This window comes from Pleurodeles waltl, chromosome 1_1 (genome assembly GCF_031143425.1).
Source record: "Pleurodeles waltl isolate 20211129_DDA chromosome 1_1, aPleWal1.hap1.20221129, whole genome shotgun sequence".
Classification (NCBI taxonomy): Eukaryota; Metazoa; Chordata; class Amphibia; order Caudata; family Salamandridae; genus Pleurodeles; species Pleurodeles waltl.
The window spans coordinates 859725542-859748064 of NC_090436.1; the positions used below are offsets into that span (position 1 = coordinate 859725542).

The 22523-nt window shown below is 44.0% G+C and overlaps 1 protein-coding gene across 8 annotated transcripts in view; it reads right to left on the bottom strand.

Moving 5' to 3' along the window:
- NAA35 (N-alpha-acetyltransferase 35, NatC auxiliary subunit) overlaps window positions 1-22523 on the bottom strand; it is a 521214-nt gene that overhangs the window by 228109 nt on the left and 270582 nt on the right. The window lies entirely within an intron of this gene.

The window sequence follows — 22523 nt, forward strand, 5'->3', positions numbered from 1 at the left end:
ATGCACAGCTTGTAAATAAGGTCAGCATTCTAGTTCCAAGCACATGCTGTGTTCAGTGCTCTCAACGTGCATGCTCGAAGAAGAAACAGCGCAGTTCAAATGAACTCTTAGAGGCGTAAGTGCATCTCTCCTTTGCACATATTTTCTGAGGACTTTTCCGACAGGAAATTCATATCAACAAGTAATGTCTTGTCTCAGCGTTTGAACAACCGGTCCAGAGTAGTGTTCCAGCTTGGCTTCTAAACAGTATCTTCGTGCTGTATCTCCTTGCAGGATTTTTGAAAGGAGTTTGTGGTTGTGAGAGGAGTAGTGTGTTAGCTTCTATTCCTTCTCTCAGGTCAGCAATTCGAGATTTTTTCACTCAGAGGAATTGTTTCTCTGTTTATTCCTGGTAAGATAATACCTCTCCAATCATTCTACAAAGGACAGTGGAGTTTCAGTCAACTTTTGGCTTTCCATACATAGCCTATGGAGAATAGCTTGTACTAGCGTTTGATGAACTATTAGAAAACAAGTGCCAAACACAGCTTGTGTAAATAATTATGGTTAGGTTATAGTTAGGACCTAGTTTCCATAGAATTTTTTTTTTTGTTTTGCTAATAACTTTGGCGTTGGTTGATGAATCTTCACAAAAGGTTTTGAAAAATATGACACTCACTTCAACTGCTGTCCTAAAAGTTTTGGGGTGATCCATCAAGCGGGGACTGAGAAAAAGGGGGGGGGGTCCCAAAATGCTTTTCCCCGTGCATTTGTCCATAGGGATTTTGAACAGGAATAGCGCAGAAGCACTGGACCGATTTACTCCAAATTTAGCAGAAAGGTAGCTCTTGTTCTAGAAAGTGTCTTTTTTGCTATTTGGTGTAAATCCGTTCAGTAGTTTTTGAGATATTAAAGAAAAATCAAATTTGTATATAAAGGGACGCGAAGGCTCTGCGAACCCTCTTGATCTCGTGCTGAGATCTGACTGGATGCAAACACTTCAACAAAGAAGTGTTGGCAGCCATCTTAGGGCTCGGTTTCAGCTGAATCCCAGAAAAAAAGGGAAAAAGTTGAGAAAAGGGGATAGGAGGGACAGCCTGACCCCTTAGCTCTGATTCTTGGGTCCCAGCAGGACCACCCCAGGGAAAAAAGCTTTTTTTTTCTTAAATATTTGCAGCAAATTTGCTACGGGGTAACAAATCCACAGTAAAAATAAAGGAGGCGACACACGGGGACCTACTCCTAGGACATTTTAATGCCCAGGGACCACCACCTCTCAAGGGCTTATTAACTTTATAATACGGGCGGGCCTGCTGGGCCCGCCTGTGCCCATGGGACCGTCACCTTCCTGGGGCTTAATTTACATTGAATGCAAGGTGGGGACACACCACCACGGCCCCACTCCCCAGGGACCGCCACTTCTCCGGAGAGCCTTGGGCCCCCGCTGCAGCCCCGGGAACTGCCATCTCCCTAGGGCTAAATACATTATGAAGGGGGAGGGTGCGCCCCCCGGAGGCTCCGGGGACAGCCACCTCCTTGGACTGAATTTAAATAATGAAGGGGATCTGTCACGGGTCCTGGGTCCCAGGTACCACCACATCCCATGGGCTGTTAATGTTGGAGGGGAGCAGCACGGCCCTCCTCGAGGAGCTATAGATGGGCATGGGACCGCCACTCCCCAGGGCTGACTCCTGCTATGTACCAGGGTTCCCACCGCCGGAACATAGCGGTTTGTTTTTGCTTAGTGGGAGCTGACAGCTCCCACCAAGCAAAAGCCAACATAACTACGATTTCTGCAAGTGGGAGCTGTCAAACAGCTCCTGCTTGAAGAAAGCGGTGTTTTCAACTGTTTCCCTGCACACAAATATGCGTTCAGGTACCAGATGAGAACATTGCTCCCACAAGCAGGGAGCTGCTATTTCAAGCAGCTCCCTGCTTGCAGGATCAATGCTAGCTCCTGCAAGAGTGGGATGCCAGCAAGGACTGCGGGGGCCTTCAGGCTCCTCCCATAGTCCCCTTTCTCTCTCTCTCTCTCTCTTTCTGTCTCTCTCTCTCCCAACCCATAATGGGACGGAAGAAGAGATTGTTATTTCAGTGGTCTCTCCATGCAATAACTTCGAAGTGCCACATTAGCAAGATGTTTGGTTCAAATGTTATAGTTACGTTCTGAACTTAAAAAAAAAAAACACATAGTGACTTCTGGCCAACTGGTATAGCTATTGTACTGTCACTCAGTAGGCTGAAGGTTCAAATCCTGGTATCTCATGCACTGTGTCTGTTACTTTACTAGTGTTCTGAATGTTAAACATTCTTAGTTGTAGGAAGATGGCTCTGTATATACTAACTCAAAGTGAGAGATAGTGTGCACAGAGTCCAGGGGTTCCCCAAGAGGCTTGAAGGCGGCAATAATAGATAATAATAATGCTCTATTTGTGGCAGTGTGGTTGAGCAGTTGGGTTTATCAGAGGGTGGTGTTAAGCATTTGTTGTACACACACAGGCAATAAATGGGAACACACACTCAATGACAACTCCAGGCCAATAAGTTTTTATCTAGAAAAATATTATTTTCTTAATTTATTTTAGAACCACAAGAGTCAAATTGCAGGTAAGTATATTAAATATAAGGTACTTTGTATATGTATAGATAGAACTTTGAATCAAAACAGTAATGTATACAGTTTGGCATACATTGGCAATAAGCTAATTTAAAAGTGGACACAGTGCAAAATGCAACAGTTCCTGTGGGAGGTAAGTACAGGCTAGTTTTGTAGGTAGGTAAAGCACATACAAGTCCAGTCTCCTGGCCATTGGCAGCCCACCGTTGGGGGATCAAATAAACCCCAAAAACCCAGTACCAGCAACACAGGGCCGGTCAGGAGCAGAGGTCAAAGAGGGGCCCAAAAAACATAGGCGCCTATGGTGTCAGGGTGTGCTCCAGTTCCAGTCTGCTAGCAGGTAAGTACCTGCGTCCTCGGGGAGCAGCCCAGGGGGGTTTTGTAGAGCACTGGGGGGGTCCCCAGTAGGCACACAAAATACACCCTCAGCGGCACGGTGGCAGCCGGGTGCAGCAGGCAAACACGGCATCAGGTTTGTGATAGAAATCAATGGAGGGACCTGGGGGTCACTCAGATGTTGCAGGCAAGGCACGGGGGGCATCTCAGACCAGCCACCGACTGGGCAAGGGTGAGGGCCACATGCTGGTCACTGCTGCACCGCTGGTTGGTTCTTCACGGGCCTGGGGGCTTCAGGTGCAGTGCTTCTTTCAGGCATCGGGTTTCTTTTCACCGGGCAGTCGGGGTCAGGGGGGTTCTCTGGATTCCCTCTGCAGGCGTCGTGGGAGTGCAGAGAGGTTGGCTCTGGGTGGACACGTCATCAGTGTCGCCTGGGGGTCCTCTTTGTGGCATTGGTTTCTCTGGACACAGGCTAGGGGTGTCGGGTGCAGAGTGGTGGGGACTCACGCTTCTGGAGTGAGGTGGGAGTCCCTTTAAAAATGGTTTCTTCTTGGTTGTTTAGACAGGGCCACTGTCCGCAGAAGTTTCTTGGTCCTTTGTAGTTGCAGGGCAGTCGTCTGAGTCAGCAGAGGTCGCTGGGCCCGCAGGATGCGTCGCTGGTGCAGTTTCTTTGAATCAGGAGACAGGCCGGTACGGCTGGGGCCATCTTCCTTCTTCTCTGCTGGGTTTTCAGGTCAGCAGACCTTCTTCTTTGTCGGTCATCAGGAATCTGATTTCCTGGGTTCAGGGTCGCCCCTAAATGTGTTTAGGGCTGGAAGGCAGTAGCCAATGGCTACTGTCCCTGAGGGTGGCTACACCCGCTTTCTGCCTTTCTAACTCCTCCTTGTTTTCCTCATTACCTTCCCGGACTTCCCGACAAAAGTGGGGGCTGTGTCCGGGGGGGGCGGGTATCTCCACTAGCTGGAGTGCCCTGGTGCGTTGTAACACCAGACTTGAGCCTTTGAGGCTCACCGTCAGGTGTTAAAGTTCCTGCAGGGGGAGGTGTGAAGCACCTCCACCTAGGACAGGCTTTATTCCTGGTCACAGAGTGCACAAAGGCACTCACCCCATGTGGCCAGAAACTAGTCTGGATGTGGCAGAGACCAGTCAGCCTAGCACTAGCAGTTGAGCTGACATGCAGGAGGCATCTCTAAGATGCCCTTTGTGTGCATTTCTCAACAAATCCCACACTGGCATCAGTGTGGTTTTATTGTGCTGAGAAGTTTGATACCAAGCTTCCCAGTATTCAGTGTAGCCATTATGGAACTGTGGAGTCTGTGTTTGACAAACTCCCAGACCATATTCTCTTTATGGCTACCCTGCACTTACAATGTCTAAGAATTGGCTTAGACACTGTAGGGGCATAGTGCTCATGCAGCTATGCCCTCACCTGTGGTATCTTATTTCTTCTCTGCTGGGGCTTCAGTTTAGCACTCCTTCTTTCCTGTTAGGTCATCAGGAATCTGGTGAGCGGGTTTCAGGGAAGCCCTTAAATACAACATTTAGGGGCATTACAAGGGTCAGAGGGCAGTAGCCAATGGGTACTGTACCTGAGGGTGGCTACATCCTTCCTGTGCCCACTCCCTTTAGGGAGGAGGGCACATTTCAAACCCTATTGGTTCCTGTCCTCCAAACCAAGGTGGAGGATTCTGCAGGAAGTGGGTCACTTCAGCTCCAGTTTACCCTAATTTTGCCGCTGGAATTGCCACCAAATGTGGCGCTTTGTCTGGGGGCGGGCAACCCCACTAGGAGGAGTGCCCTGGGGCACTGTAACCCAAGGCTTGAGCCTTTGAGGCTCACCGCCAGGTGTTACAATTCCTGCAGGGGGGAGGTGTGAAGCACCTCCACCCATGACAGGCTTTGTTTCTGACCACGAGAGCACATGTGGTCAGAGACTTGTCTGAAAGTGGCAGGCTGGCACAGACCGGTCAGTCCTGCACTAGCAGGTTGACTAACATACAGGGGGCATCTCTAAGATGCCCTCCGGATGCATTTTTCAATAAATCTCACACTGGCATCAGTGTGGGTTTATTGTGCTGAGACTTTTGATACCAAACTTCCCAGTATTCAGTGAAGCCATTATGGAGCTGTGGAGTTCTTAATGACAAACTCCCAGATCATATACTCAATATGGCTACACTGCACTTAAGGTGTCTAAAACTGGACCTAGACACTATAGGGGCATATTGCTCATGCAGCTATGCCCTCACCTGTGGTATAGTGCACCCTGCCTTAGGGCTGTTAGGCCTGCTAGTGGGGTGACTTACCTATGCAACATGCAGTGGGTTGTGGGCATGGCACTCTGAGGGGAGTGCCATGTCGACTTAGTCTTTTTCTCTCCTCCAGCACACCCAAGCTGTGAGGCAGTGTGCATGTGCTGAGTGTGGGGTTCCCAGGGTGGCATAATAGATGCTGCAGCCCTTAGAGACCTTCCCTGGCCACAGGGCCTTTGATACCAGGGGTACCTATTACAAGGGTGCCAGGGATGTGCCAATTGTGGAGACAAAGGTACAGTTATAAGGAAAGAACACTGGTGCTGGGGCCTGGTTAGCAGGGTCCCAGCACACTTGCAATCAAAGCTGGCATCAACAAAAGGCAAAAGTTAGGGGGAAACCATGCCAACAGTGGCATTTTCCTACATTAGTGATGTAATATATAGGCCTTTTTTTCACCAACAACATTTTTGGCTTGAATGTCAAAGCTATACACTGAAGAGTAATCTATGGACTGGTGGTTAAGGTCTCCGATCCTCACACAGAAAGTTGAGGGTTCCAGTCTTAGTGTGTGTCTGATTGTTTGTTATTTCGTACTGATAGATATTGCCTTGTTGGTGCAGGTTCTGGTGGAGGCGCATTGGTCCAGCTTCTGCTCCTGTGGACTTCGTTAAACAGGAACTTTCTGACACCTGCTAAATTGTGAATGCGGTCCTCCACATCCAGGCAATAATACGTACAGAAAGAACAAACCAAAATTACATGGCTGCTCTACAAATCAAGTCTACCAGCACACCTCCCGAAGGGGCCTTTGTTTTCTATAACCTTCTGAAGAAGATTTTCCTGCTAAGAGCTATCATTAATTAATTGTCAAAGAAATCCATCTAAAATGTGATCGTTTTGAAGGTTCTAAAAACTGAAGACTTACAAAAGAGTAACAGATTATCTTCTGCTCTAAAAAGCTACTTTTGTAGCAGTCCCTGGGTCACCAGAATGAAAATGTCACTTACCCAGTGTACATCTGTTCGTGGCATCAGTCGCAGTAGATTCGCATGTTCTGCAATAGCTCGCCATCTGGTGTTGGGCCGGAGTGTTACAAGTTGTTTTTCTTCGAAGAAGTCTTTCGAGTCACGGGACCGAGTGACTCCTCCTTTTGTCTCCATTGCGCATGGGCGTCGACTCCATCCTCGATTGTTTTTCCCCGCAGAGGGTGAGGTAGGAGTTGAATTGTAGTAATAGTGCCCATGCAATGGAGTGACTAAGTATGCACTTATTTAAGGTTGAGATGATACATATATAAATAATTGAAGGTAACTTCCAAACTGCTACAGGCTCCCGGGGAGGCGGGTGGGCACATGCGAATCTACTGCGACTGATGCCACGAACAGATGTACACTGGGTAAGTGACATTTTCAGTTCGATGGCATCTGTCGCTGTAGATACGCATGTTCTGCAATAGACTAGTAAGCAGTTATTTCCCCAAAAGCGGTGGATCAGCCTGTAGGAGTGGAAGTAGTCTGAAATAATGTCCTTAATACAGCTTGACCTACTGTGGCTTGTTGTGCGGATAACACGTCTACACAGTAGTGCTTGGTGAATGTGTGAGGCGTAGACCATGTGGCTGCCTTACATATTTCTTGCATTGGGATGTTTCCTAGAAAGGCCATGGTAGCACCTTTCTTTCTGGTTGAGTGTGCCCTTGGTGTAATGGGCAGCTGTCGTTTAGCTTTAAGGTAGCAGATTTGGATGCATTTAACTATCCATCTGGCTATACCTTGTTTTGAAATTGGGTTTCCTGCATGAGGTTTTTGAAATGCAATAAAGAGTTGTTTAGTCTTTCTGATGTTCTTTGTTCTGTCAATGGAATACATTAATGCTCTTTTGACATCTAATGTATGTAGTGCCCTTTCAGCTACGGTATCTGGCTGTGGAAAGAACACCGGAAGTTCCACTGTTTGATTTAGATGGAACGGTGAAATAACCTTTGGCAAAAATTTAGGATTGGTCCTTAGGACGACTTTATTTTTGTGTAGTTGTATAAAAGGTTCCTGTATAGTAAACGCCTGAATCTCGCTTACTCTTCTCAGGGAAGTAATGGCGATGAGAAATGCCACCTTCCAGGTTAGGAACTGTATGTCGCAGGAGTGCATGGGTTCAAAAGGTGGACCCATAAGTCTAGTTAGGACAACATTTAGGTTCCATGAAGGAACAGGTAGTGTTCTTGGTGGTATAATTCTCCTAAGGCCCTCCATGAATGCTTTAATGACTGGTATTTTATATAGGGAAGTTGAATAGGTAGTCTGCAGGTATGCAGATATTGCTGCAAGGTGAATCTTAATGGAAGAGAAAGCTAGGTTAGATTTTTGTAAGTGAAGCAAGTAACCCACTACATGTTCTGGAGTTGTGTGTAATGGTTGTATTTGATTAATATGGCAGTAGCAAACAAACCTCTTCCATTTACTTGCATAGCAGTGCCTGGTGGATGGCCTTCTTGCTTGTTTTATGACTTCCATACATTCTTGGGTAAGTTGTAAGTGCCCGAATTCTAGGATTTCAGGAGCCAGATTGCTAGATTCAGCGATGCTGGATCTGGGTGTCTGATCTTTTGGTTGTGCTGTGTCAACAGATCTGGCCTGTTGGGCAATTTGATGCAGGGTACCACTGATAGGTCTAGCAGCGTTGTGTACCAGGGTTGCCTTGCCCAAGTTGGTGCTATCAATATGAGTTTGAGTTTGCTTTGACTGAGTTTGTTTACCAGGTAAGGAAGGAGAGGGAGAGGAGGAAAAGCGTAAGCAAATATCCCTGACCAGTTCATCCATAGGGCATTGCCTTGGGATTGTTTGTGTGGGTATCTGGATGCGAAGTTTTGGCATTTTGCGTTCTCCCTTGTCGCAAACAAGTCTATCTGAGGTGTTCCCCAGAGTTTGAAATAAGTGTTCAGTATTTGGGGGTGAATTTCCCATTCGTGGACCTGTTGGTGATCTCGAGAGAGATTGTCTGCGAGTTGATTTTGTATCCCTGGTATAAACTGTGCAATTAGTCGAATTTGGTTGTGAATTGCCCAATGCCAAATTTTTTGTGCTAACATGCTTAACTGCGTGGAGTGCGTCCCTCCCTGCTTGTTTAGATAATACATTGTTGTCATGTTGTCTGTTTTGACGAGAATGTATTTGTGAACTATTATTGGTTGGAAAGCTTTTAGTGCTTGAAAAACTGCAAGAAGTTCTAGGTGATTGATATGCAGTTTTGTTTGATGTACGTTCCATTGTCCTTGTATGCTGTGTTGATCGAGGTGTGCTCCCCACCCTGTCATGGAAGCATCTGTTGTTATTACGTATTGTGGCACTGGGTCTTGAAAAGGCCGCCCCTTGTTTAAATTTATGTTGTTCCACCACAGAAGCGAGAGGTAAGTTTGGCGGTCTATTAACACCAGATCTAGAAGGTGACCCTGTGCTTGAGACCACTGTGATGCTAGGCATTGTTGTAAGGGCCTCATGTGCAGTCTTGCGTTTGGGACAATGGCTATGCATGATGACATCATGCCTAGGAGTTGTAATACCATCTTTGCTTGTATCTTTTGTGTTGGATACATGCGTTGTATGATGGTGTTGAAATTTTGAATTCTTTGTGGACTTGGAGTGGCTACTCCTTTTGATGTGTCTATTATGGCTCCCAGGTATTGTTGTACCTTGCGTGGCCGAATCTTGGATTTTGTGAAATTGACGGTGAACCCTAGTTTGAAGAGGGTTTGTATGATATGATTTGTGTGATTTGAGCACTCTATTAACGAATGGGCCTTGATTAGCCAGTCGTCTAGATATGGGAACACATGTATTTGCTGCCTTCTGATGTGTGCAGCGACTACCGCTAGACATTTGGTAAAGACTCTTGGTGCGGTTGTTAATCCGAAAGGCAGTACCTTGAATTGGTAATGTATTCCTTTGAATACAAACCTTAGGTATTTCCTGTGCGATGGGTGAATTGGTATATGGAAATAAGCATCCTTGAGGTCTAAAGTTGCCATGTAGTCGTGCAGCTTTAGCAATGGCAATACTTCTTGTAGTGTGACCATGTGGAAGTGGTCTGATTTGATGAAAGTGTTGACTACTCTGAGGTCTAGGATTGGTCTCAGTGTTTTGTCCTTCTTTGGTATCAGAAAGTACAGTGAGTAAACTCCTGTGTTTATTTGTGTGTTTGGCACTAATTCGATTGCATTCTTTTGCAATAGTGCCTGCACTTCTATCTCTAGGAGATTGGAATGGTGTGTTGTTAAATTTTGTGCTTTTGGTGGTATGTTTGGAGGGAACTGTAGAAATTCTATGCAGTAACCATGTTGGATAATTGCTAGAACCCAAGTGTCTGTAGTGATTTTCTCCCATGCTCTGTAATAATGACCTATTCGTCCCCCCACTGGTGTTGTGTGGAGGGGGTGAGTGACATGTGAGTCACTGTTTAGTAGTAGGGGTTTTGGGGCTTTGGAATCTTCCTCTATTTCTAGGGAATTGCCCTCCTCTATATTGTCCCCGAAAACCTCCTCTATACTGTCCTTGGTAACTGGACGGTGTGGCTTGTGAGGTGCTGGCTTGTGTGCTTTGACCCCGAAACCCCCCTCGAAAGGGCGTTTTACGGAATGAGCTGTAATTCCCTCTGCTCTGCGGGGAGTAGAGTGCGCCCATGGCTTTGGCAGTGTCCGTATCTTTTTTGAGTTTCTCAATCGCTGTGTCCACTTCTGGACCGAACAGTTCTTTTTCATTAAAAGGCATATTGAGAACTGCTTGTTGAATCTCTGGTTTAAATCCAGACGTTCGGAGCCATGCATGCCTTCTGATAGTTACAGATGTATTAATTGTCCGTGCAGCTGTATCTGCAGCGTCCATGGAGGAGCGGATCTGGTTGTTGGAGATGGCCTGTCCCTCCTCAACCACTTGTTTTGCCCTATTTTGGAAGTCTTTGGGCAGATGTTCAATGAGATGTTGCATCTCGTCCCAGTGGGCTCTGTCATAGCGCGCAAGTAGTGCCTGGGAGTTCGCGATGCGCCACTGGTTTGCAGCTTGTGCTGCGACTCTTTTACCAGCTGCATCAAACTTGCGGCTTTCTTTATCTGGGGGTGGTGCATCTCCAGATGTGTGAGAGTTGGCCCTTTTCCTAGCTGCTCCTACAACAACAGAGTCTGGTGGCAGCTGTGTTGTGATGAAAGCCGGGTCTGTAGGAGGCGGCTTATACTTTTTTTCCACCCTTGGTGTGATTGCCCTACTTTTGACCGGGTCCTTAAATATGTCTTTTGCGTGCCGGAGCATACCAGGGAGCATAGGCAGGCTTTGGTAGGAGCTGTGGGTGGAGGAGAGTGTGTTGAACAGGAAATCATCCTCGACCTGTTCTGAGTGGAGGCTTACGTTGTGAAATTGTGCTGCTCTAGCCACCATCTGAGAGTACGCGGTGCTGTCTTCTGGTGGAGATGGTTTTGTAGGGTATGCCTCTGGGCTGTTATCTGACACTGGGGCGTCGTATAGATCCCATGCGTCCTGGTCTTGGTCACCCTGGCTCATGGTGGTGTGAGCTGGGGAGTGTGATGGCGTTTGTGCTGGTGAAACGTTAATCACGGGCGGAGGAGAGGGTGGTGGTGTAACTCTTTTCACCACTTTTGGTTGTGGTGCTTGTTCCGTCTGGAACTCCAACCTTCTCTTTCTCCTAATGGGGGGAAGGATGCTTATTTTTCCTGTCCCCTGCTGAATGAAGATACGCTTTTGCGTATGGTCCGCATCAGTTGCTTGTAGCTCTTCCTCAAACCTATGCTTCTGCATTTGGGAGGTTAGCGAGTGCTCTTCTGTATAAGAGCCTGAAGCTGGGTCGCTTGCAGTTTGTTTCGGCGTCGAAACTGTGTCTGCGCGTTTTTTCGGCTCCGAGGTGACTTTTTTCCTTTTCGGGGCCGAAACCTCTCGGCGTCGATCTGTTTCGGTGCCGCTGTCTCGGCGTCGAGCCGTGTCCACACCGGCATCTCGGTGTCGAGGCTTGTCTCCAGCACTTTCTCGGTCCCGAGAAGGCTGCGTGCCGGTGTCTCGACCGGAGTCGGACGATCTCGGCACTGTTTGGGCCTTTTTCGGTGCCGACGGTCGGTCACCGATTTTATGGGTTGAGCCATGGCCTGGTGGCAGTGGCGTCCCCTGGGCCTTGTAAATGTTTCTTTGTGTGGTTTTCGACGTCTTACTCACGGTTTGTGTATCGTCGAATCCTTCGGAGTCTGAGTCTTGGATCGAGAAGGTACCTTCCTCTTCCTGTTCCTCGAACTCCCGTCGGGCTGTCGGTGCGGACGCCATTTGAAGTCTTCTGGCTCGACGGTCTCGGAGTGTTTTTCGGGACCGGAACGCACGACAGGCCTCGCAGGTGTCTTCGCTGTGCTCAGGTGACAGGCACAGGTTGCAGACCAAGTGTTGGTCTGTGTAGGGGTATTTATTGTGGCATTTGGGGCAGAAACGGAACGGGGTCCGTTCCATCGGCGTTCTTCAGCACGCGGTCGGGCCGACCAGGCCCCGACGGAGGATCGAAAAATTACCCCGAAGGGCACCGGAGCTCTTCGATCTTCGATGCGGTGTTGAATGTAAGTATGCCGATCCCGAACGCAACAATACCGACGAAAATCTTCCGAAATTAACTATTTTTTCTGTTCCGAAACTCGGAGCGACAGGAACACGTCCGAACCCGATGGCGGAAAAAAAACAATCGAGGATGGAGTCGACGCCCATGCGCAATGGAGACAAAAGGAGGAGTCACTCGGTCCCGTGACTCGAAAGACTTCTTCGAAGAAAAACAACTTGTAACACTCCGGCCCAACACCAGATGGCGAGCTATTGCAGAACATGCGTATCTACAGCGACAGATGCCATCGAACACAAGGTTATGAGATGCGGAGAATGACAGTTACTCAACATGGTCTAAATGAAAATTCTGGGTGTAGTCTAGTGCCTGGAGGAAGGTTTAACGGAAGGGAACTAATCAAAAATAGAATAGCTCCTTACCAATAAGGGTTTTACATGAAAATATCAAAATTAGCAACCTAAATGTCTCCGGCATGAATAATAATGTTTTCACAACCTTCTGAATTCTCTGCCTCTTTCTATACAATTGATCACAGGATATCAATTCAGGTCTTCGGTAAAGGAGTTGACATCCGTCCTGGACTACAGTAAACAGCTGGTAAGAATTAATGGTGCCAGTTCAGATACCACAAGGATACCTTATGACATTCCCCACAACTGCAAGTTGGCTCAAATTTTTTAGCCACTGAACTGAAGACTGTTTAATGCTTGATATTACCATACCCCCATCCTCTAAGGCCAAACCTACTGGTGTTGCCAATGCTGGTTTACTGTGTAGATTATTTGATATGGTTTTAATTGTCAATAAAGTTCATTAAAAATGCATGTTTGGAAGTTCCTATGTGTAAGCTCTGATAGCCATGAAGGATAGAATTTGTGAGTATGTTTGCGTATCAGGAGGTTGTTTCTTTTTGGCAGAAGCCATTGAGGATGGCAATATCTGATATTGTATTTCATGCAAAAGCCTGACTGGTATGCAGCTATTCTAAAGTGATTAGCTTTGTCAAGCCCTTAACATATCTATTGGACTACTACTATTGACCCTGAATCCTATGCTGACTTCATGTCAAAGACAGCCTGCAGAATTAAACTTAGGTTCTGTTTAATAAATTAGATGTGTTTGTGATCCTTTCCAGGATTCTGGAATTGCTCTGGTTGCACTGCTTGCTACAAAAACAGTGTGCAATATGGAAGTGCAATACTCAGAATTGTAATAAACAGACAGCAGTCAGAATAGCATTAGAGTCTGATGCCATATCATCTTTACTAGACTTTATAATCATGAGTACTTTGTTGTGGTTAAGTCAGACTAGACTATTAGTGCTTGAGATCTGTGAGCTGCAAAATTGATTTATGATGCTAGCTGAGTCACTTGGCCTCATAGATTCAGAGAATACAAATGTTTTAACATATTGCACTTAATCTGTCATGACCAAGTTATGAGCCATGCATGTCTTAAGTCTGTCCATTTGGTGAATATAGTTCCAAAATAACAGCTGGTTCTCAGAGGTACTGGTCTAATGCAGATCTTGTCAGTTTTTCTTGATGTTGGAGATTTGTGTTCCAAACTATACTTTCATATTGCTTTCGGAGCTGTCTAACCTGCTCCACCTCTTCTTCTTGTCTTTAGTATTTCAAAGTTCTTATTGCCTAATTTAATTCCCGTTTGTGTCTAATAAATTCGAAGCCAGGCCAGAAGCTTTTTCTTGGCTTACCTACTTTTTTTTAGGTTGGTTGTACAAAACACTTACATTTGAAGCAACGTAGCACCAAGTCTGCTGTGCTGAATTTAAACTTTTAAGGGCATCACTTTGAATAACATCAGATATATACGACGAGTTGATCTATAGCTACGATTCTAGACTAAACATGCTTTGAATGTTCTATTTGATATATTTCAGACTGGTGGTTAATACTAGATGATCTATTCACATGGCTTTTGGAAAAACATATTCTGTGATGTTCAGAATTATACTCTGTGGAAATGATCATTCTCAACCAGATTTAAAATGTTCAAGTTGTGAAACTGATTGAACATGTCATGGATTGAACATGGATACATACATGTAATCCAGAACTGCTCATGTTGATTTTTAAGTATTTTATGGACTGCCACTGGAAATTGGCTATTTAGGGCTCATATACTCATACTGTGTAAATCTGATAAAAGACTTTCACCCTGTTTTTTATTGTGCTGGTTTATTGTGTCCCATTTTGAGCCAATCCGGCTCTGTGTGGCAATTCATCAGGTTCAAGTTGAAATTGGATGTTTTTAAGCTTTGCTTGTTGTAGGACTAGCTATTGAGTCTCGTGATTGACTCTGTTCCACAACAACTCTGAGCTGGGGTTTAGGTAGATTTTTAAATTAGAATTTGATTGAGGTGGCCTAATCTCATTTTTACTTTTACTATAAATGCCAGTATCCCCAGCATTCGGGAGACTTCCTCTTACCTTCAAGACTGATTTTTGTCAAAATAAGTGTAGCTATCCGACCTGCTGGTCTGCCTTTTATTGATGTCCTTTTTGCTGGGTTATTGAAACTTTCAAAGTCAATTGGTTCAACACTCCCAGTCTCCTCAATGCATACATCAAATCTGGATAAATACTCCAGAAATTCTTCCTTTAATTTTACAAAGTCCCAGCCTGTTGTATTCCACAAACACATGCTTTGTGTAATGTGATCTCTTTATTCATAACCAATGCTGCTGGTAGTCAGCATGAGTTGACCAATTGGCTCAAACAGTGATTGCAGTGACTGAGTGCTTCTTACCATATAGCTACATACAGGCAGAACATTTTACTTTTATCCAAGACTATCAACTCATTAAGGATGCTCGTGTGAAATACATGAAATCAACCAAATACCTATGAGAACCAATGAAAAAAAGTCAGTCGGGTGTCCACTAAAGTGACTTCCACACAGCTATGAAAGCTCTAGTCTTACACTGCAAAGGGTATAACATGCATGCTCATAGGTCTACCTAAATTCAACTCAACTACTCCTAGAGAAGAACTTCACTCAGCTGCTTTTTCAAGAGAATATACTCACAAGAGCCTGAGCCTCGAGGAACTTCATAGGCTTTCCTTGGTAGCCAAAACAAATTGTAAGCTTTCTCTCTTCTCTTTCCGAAAACATTCCTCTTCTGCAAACTGGCTAGTTACAGATATGTATTAGACCCTCAAACGCACCTGACATTCTGCATTTTTTGTAACCATGTCTTACAGTCTGTTGTCTAATGGTTTCTATTTGTGAAACACTGTACATCCTCACCTACAACAGAGCACTGGCACAATATAAAAGCACTTTAATAATAATGTATCAGGTTAATTAAAAGTACAACATAAAGGATTTCACAGCCTCACAACAGCTGAAGAAATTTTCTGGCAAGATGGATCAAAGCCAAGTTGATCAAAAAGCCCACAGAAAATAGCATACCATTGACTACAAGTTATTCCTTAATTTCTAGTGAAGCCATCTCCACATGTGTCAATATAAAGGTCTGTAAAAAGAAGAAATTGACTTTCCCTAACATATTCCTCTTTTTAGCAGAATGAATGACTCTTGTAGCATGTCGTTGCTGCTATCAGCCCAACACAAAATCACCATCATTCAAATAGCAGATGTACCACAACACCTGTTAAATATCAAGTGGTATGCTCTTTAAAGTTGTAGCCTCCTTGCCTACATTCAACAAATCACACAGCATTTCCCAAGGAACCATATAGCCAAGTGTGGTTCTGCACCCCTCAGCAAGGCGACTAGCACTTAAATCCTGAAGTAAACTTTAAACAGCTACGTAAGATGCAGTTTTTTGAGACATGTAAACACTCATCTAACCTTTTGTTTCTTTAACTGAGATGCCAATGTATAAATTTTGGTAGGGGAGTCAGACAAACCAAGATCTATCTGAACTACACATGCAGTCAACCTTTCCACTTTGCTTACTACAATTTTTGCAGTCACTTATATACTAGTATTTTTCAGTGTCAGTTCAGCATGCATTTCTTTTTTAGTTCAACTCATTCATCTTTGCTCCAAGCAACTTCTTTCTGACCCCTTTTCAGCATTCAGGTAAAGGTCAAAGAAGTAAGGCAGAGCAAGCTGAAATAGTGCAGCAAGGAAAACCTGAGCACCAAAGTCATAACTGTCCAGCTAATGATGTGTGCCCTCACTGCAGGTATGGGGTCTGATATGCTGGCTGTCACACAGTTATTTTAGAGGCCTAGAACAGTTCTCAATACTGAAACGTAGTGCAGGAGTCCAATTTTGCCTTTGGGATAAATAAAATGGCTACAGAATCATTGTCTCACCTTGACAAATTAGGTTAAAATCCCGGTTAAACCACAATGACTTGTCAGGAATTCCCAGCATTCCAGCACAAAAACTGATCATGACTCCTCTTGGGGGTAATAATTCCCAGCATTGCCATTTTCATAACTTTGCAAGTGCAGTCCACATTTGCTGCGGTTCAGGCAGTGAATACGGGATGTGGGATCTGGAGACTCCTGAGAAAGTAGCCTCACCAAACACTGTACAATTTCACAGAAGTTACATCAGCTATTTGATATCTCATGCAGCTTTTGGGAATCATTTGGCTTTTTTACAGTCAGCAGAAGGCAAGATGAGGAGAGGTTCAGTAGCTCTAAAGAGCTGCAGTCACCTTAAGTCAGAAAGAGCCACACTCCCTTCTAGTGAATTTATTCTTTACTCTAACATAACTTTCTAACATCCACCCACCATCAAGAACCGATTAGTCATTGTTAACTCTTTAAGCTAATTTATCCTCGTCAAATATTGTTTTTCACTACGTCTACCCACTGATATGTATTTTCTATTTCCCAACTCATCAATTTTATCATCTTCCTAAAAGTTAAAAACAATAAGCTCATTTGTTTGTCTTGCCAAAAGATACTGCACACTGACTTTCTAATTGTGTACTTCCACTGGCCACTTTAAAATGTGTGGCATACTCTACATTCTCAACTCCCGGTGCCATCAACAAACTACTGAATACCACTTGACAACTCTGACACCGTATTTGGTTCTTACCTTGCTCCAAATATTCATCTGGCTTAGCACATCGTAGATATAATATTCTGTATACTCTAAATTTGATCATCCTCATTTCCATAAACTTCTGCAGTAACAGGTTTATAATAAGATGATCAACTTTCATAGCCACAATCATCACAATATTGTCTTGAAAACTGCGTATCCCCAGCGTGCTGCAAGGATAATGCATCTACTATATAGATTTTATTGACAACAGACTGCCCCGGCGAATGACCACCGTAGATCTTAGAAGACTAGCCTGACTGAGTTTGAGGGCTCCGATTAAGCAGTACTGTTGGAAGCAAAAACTGAGCTAGAAGGGATGCTTGTTCCAGAGCCCGTAGCATGTGGTCCAGAAAAGTTTGAATTGTATGAGAGCTCCAAAAGGAAACCAGTGAAGTCATATTTTGTCACCTGGATGGCTGCAGCGGGTGTAACATTGAAAAGTATCTGGGCTGCCCATTTAATTTTGGAAGTCTGTAGTTTCTTTATGGAGCCTGATGGAACACCAAAGGAATTAACAGGCATTTTGTATCAAGGTGACATAATGCCAAATGTAGGCAGGGGGATAAAAACACTTGAATCAAGAGTTGGCATATGAAGCAAGAAACTTAGAAACCCCACCAACTCCCCACCATCCAAAAAAGAAACCTCCACACAATGCACAGTGTTAATTTACATTCAGCAGAAACTTCCAGATATGTTCAAATTAAAAACAGACCAGACCATCTGATGGTCTTGCAGCACTAACACATGCCCATTGTTTTCAATATCAATCCACCATGCAAGAAATAAAACAATTGTATTATAGGAAATGTATGCATTGAAGCCTTTGGTAACGTAGAGATGGAAGAACAGGACAAAACAGGTGGTATTTCTGTAACCTGCGTTCTATCAATTCTGTAAAGATAAAAAAGGATAATATGGGAGTGGCATAGGTCTTTTGCAGATAAGGGCTCTCTCCTATGAGAAATGTATCTTTGCGAACCATATTCTCTTGGCTTAATGTCCGAGAATTACTCCGATAACTTATATACATGTAACAGAATAATTGATCAGTGATTTCAGCAAGTATCAGTGAATATGCTGGAAGTCACAAGATGAAACACCTAGCTCAGTTCAACTCCCCTTAAAAATGGCAGTAAACTAAGAAGAATTCAAAGCCAACATTTTTGCAGAGTATCTTAGCACAGAGACAAAAAGCGTTGGTAGGCAAACAAAGAAAAAACAATCATGCAATTTGCCAACCCATTAACGAATTTTAAGTGCTGATAAAACTACATAAGGGCTCCTTAACCTCTTCCAATCCATACTGCTGGTATGATAAATCCCAAATATGAATTCAGATGAGAATCAAGCTGAAACTTCGAATGACTGGCATGTTCTAGGGCAGAGGTCTCCAAAGTGTGGGGCGTGCCCCCTATGTGGTCCGTGAATTGATACTCAGGGGGGCGCCATTGCCTGACTCAGCACATTAGAAGACAACTGCACTAACGAAAGGTGGGAAAGGGCAGCCAAGTAAAACAGCCTAGGAAAGCAAAGTTCTTGTGCACATTTGTGAGGTACAGAGCCGATTTTTTACTTGAAGACTTACAGGGGACAACCAGCTGGCTGGAGGCCTTTCTGCTACGGCCTATAGGAGGGAGGAGAGATTCAGAGCTCATTTCTTCACTGGGAGCCAAGAGGGGGAAGACAGCTGGAGCAGCACTCATATTTTCCCCTTGTCCATGTGTGACTTACTCATCCAGTCCGTGTTCTTTTATCTGCATACATTACTAAGTCAGGGCTATGTTTAGTCCTGTTCATTACACTATTAAGTCAGGGCTACAAGTCCCAGAATGCAATGAAAAAATACCTATACTTGATGGGCTGCTCAAGCATGTCCCTGTGACACTTGAGAGTTCTTTTGGGGGCTCAGAGCCATAGCCCAGAGGAGGGAATCCAGGTATGGGGCTAAATGTTTTCTTTCCCTTATAGGTCCCGGAGAGAGTAGACTTTCGAGTGCTGCTTCACTATGGCCCACGGGTGGTGTTAAAGGTGCACAGCTATGTTTTTTCTACTTAAAGCACTGGAAGGAGAAGACTGTTGGGGTGGCACCCTCACATATCCAAGGTCCATGCAGGTATAGTTTATCCAATCCAGATTTTTTTCTTTCCATTCTGGAACTTGAAGTCCTGTTTATTGCATTATTAATTCAGAACTGGATGAATGTACCTAAGAAACTTGAGAGCTGTGTAGGTGGTCCAGGAACTGGCCTTACTCAGGGAAAGACATCAAGGTACAGACTGTAGGGGCAGCACTCATAAGTTTTCTAGGTCCGTGTGCATGTCCATTTTTTTCTTTGCATTCTGGAGTTTGCAGTTCTGTTTATCTCATTACCAAATTAGTTCCGCAAGTCCAAGAATGCAAAGGAAAAAAAAGCAAACAGTAGATAGACTGCCCGTGCATATTTCTGGAAAACTTGAGCTTGCTTAACCATAGCCCAAGGGAGTATTTTTAAAAAAACTGCTGATTTAATAAATCCTGCCCACACCTGCCATTCACACACTACCTCTTCTGGATCCTAAGCTTTTGAAGAGGGACCTGCATTGAAATCATTTTGCTCAGGGGTACTCGGCACATAACAGTTTGAAGACCTGTGTTCTAAGGGATTCCATTCTTTTGTAAGTGAGAATGAGCCATGAAATCCTTCATCTGACAGCTCTATGATGTGCACAGTTGTCAACAAACGTGGACAGTTACTTAATCATCCACCCTCAAAACGCAAAGTTGCCAAATTAACTTGTTCAAAACAAAAGGTAATTCTGAAACAGCAGGTGAGCGAGACATGACATAGGTCCTGCTACAAAGAGCTAATACAGTCTAAAATGTCCAAATTTCAATTAAAAGACATCAAGTTTTGTTCTTTTTAATTAAGGGAATGGACAGAGTTGTTAAAGCAAATGTTAACGAGAAGGGGCAGACTGTGAAAGGTCGATAATCACCACTGTATAATTGCTGAATCCTGAGGTCGTAACAAGGTCCGTGGGCCTTGAATTTAGAAAGTTCTGTGAGATTGCAGACCCCTCAACACTCGTGTTGGAGTCGTCAGCAATTCTTTTGTAAAGTGCCTCCTAAGGAGAATAAAAACAAGAAAAATCAACTTTGTTTTTTTTCTCCTACGAAGCCTGTGTGACAAAGAGAGAGAGAGAGAGAGAGGGAAATGACTGACACGGCTACATAAGTGGAGCTGATACATCCGAGGTGAATTACTGATCCGGTCAACTCCGAGAGAAAGGCAACAATCCACATCAAGTAGAAAGTAAGCTCTATTGGGACAACATCGTCCTCACTGATCGACCGCTGTGGAAGCAGAAGGTGGCAATACAGGAGTATATACCTAGAATTGTCAACCTGGAGACTTCTGTGATGATGCTACAAGATGTAACAAGGAGCAGAGGGTTTTAAAAGATTGTGCCACCCAGTTCTACTTTGTATGAAGTTGCAAAACAATTGCCTAGAAGCCCAAATCCGTTCTACCAATATACACCTTCTAGGGGTTTTGAAAAGTCTAGTGGGTAAAAAAATCCTACCTTCTAAGATTCAGAGGTCGTTCCAGCAGGTTATTTCCCTTAGAGTGGTGGTGAAGAAGGCAAACTAACTCCCACAAGAAGAATGAGAGGCAATACGGAATATAGTGGAAATATCACAGACACATTAAGAAGCCTACAAGAAAGAACACATTTCAAAAGAGGCATCTAATCGCAAGACTGCCAACACTGGTGGCAAGCCTATTCTAAATTTCCCAGAAGAGGCAGCAGGGCCTGCAGGCCATTAAGAGGAAACTGCCTAAAATGGGTCTAGAGGTTTCCTTTTGCACCCTTCCAAGCTGAAGGAACATAACAACGGTAGAATCCATTATTTTACACAGGTTGAGGCAGCAAAGAACGTTCTACTATTTAAGAAAAAGGTGTATGAGTAATTTTAGTATACTCTCCACAGTATACACTACTATCTACTTACCTAATTAGGTCTTAGAGCCACAAGGAAAATCTTCCTTGTTTTAAGCTCAGTATCAACCTGCGAACCCCGTACTCTCGTGTGTTTTTGGTTCTACATCTGGGGAGACAGGTACGGCGTTGATCCTTCCGGTTTTTTCTATACTCTCCCCCACTCTCCATATGTGTTATGATACGAGTAATTTTAGCCAGCTATAAACCGGGTGCTGCTTTTTATTGCACTCTTCAGCAAGTTGCTTTTGGTACTAGCATGAAGGTATAACTCCACTTACTGTGGCGGAGGGGCAGAGACTGAGAGACTCTACTGCTTCAGAAACTTCGTGCAATCTCTTGTTGCGATGGGGGTTTGTCTTTTCTGTCCCACCTTCCCCCTTTGCTCCGGTCACACTTTTCTTTGTCTCACTTGGGGAAGCTTATAGTCACAACTCTGAGATCATGTGTATTGAGTCTGTTTTTTTAGGGGAATCTTTCTCCCCCTGTATATTTGGAGACCTATGTTGATTTATACAGGGTGTTACCTCAATAAAAATTATTTAATCCAAAAAGAAAAGATGTGAATATGGAAACATGTCAATGTGGCCAAATCTACTGCATCACAACCGAAAGACTTTGAAAAATAAAGTAAACCCATCTTGAGGATAAAACTAGTCCAGGGGCAAGCTGAAAACAGGACTAAGGCACCAGAAGCAGCAACCAGCAACCCATGTGGGCTAAATCAAGTGTGGTAAAGTACATTATTAGAGACATTTCTCCATTCCTTCTGTGTATCACTCTGTTATACCTGGCTTTATGGCACCCTATACTAACCAAATTTACTTCACATGCACATGATGAAGATACCAGTGAAATATGCAGAATTAGCTCATGAGAATATCTAAGAAGGAATCGAGGAAAGCCTTGGAGGAGCTGATAAGGTGGGAACACTTGCAAAACAGGAAGAAATAAAAAACAAAATAAAGGAAAGCTGCGAAATTCAGGAGCGGCAAGTTGGATTACAAAAGAGGTAATATATTTACCTTCGCAAAGGATGACAGGCAGTAAAAGGCAGAGACAAGAATTACAACTTGACTCAAACTACCTATGTTATATTAATCTCGTAAGTAAGTCGAAGAGGACCAAAATGAATATGGTCTTTGTGGTGTATTTTAATTAACTAAATCATCATTTCACCGATGAGTGCAAGACTCAAGTTTATTTGTGTAACGAGTCAAAAGAATTTATAACGGCAAGGTGCAGCTATTTTCCTGCAATCCCACGAACTGTGCCTTATACGTCACTTTGGACCCAATTTTATATATAAATAGATATATATACACATATAGATAAGACCCATTACAGCTTGTCAGTAACAAAAAGTGGCACTCTCACTGGGGTGTAATGTTGAAATCGGTTATTTATTCAGGGTTGTGCAACATCATGGTATGTTGCAACTCTGCGTTTTGCTGTTCACTTGCTGCAATCTGGTGACCACGGGCAAAAGCAACATTCTGGAGAATACATAAGTTATATGTTCAGTTTTCTTTTCACTAATTCTATGGAGAACTTGCTCCGATGTTCGCGGAGTATTTAATAAAAACATCATACTAAACATTTGGCTATGTTTATCAGTCAGAATTCATAAAACAGCAGAACCGAAAAGGGACAATTTGTGTAATTTAAAGCCCTATATGGAATTCCACATCACATCATTTTGTC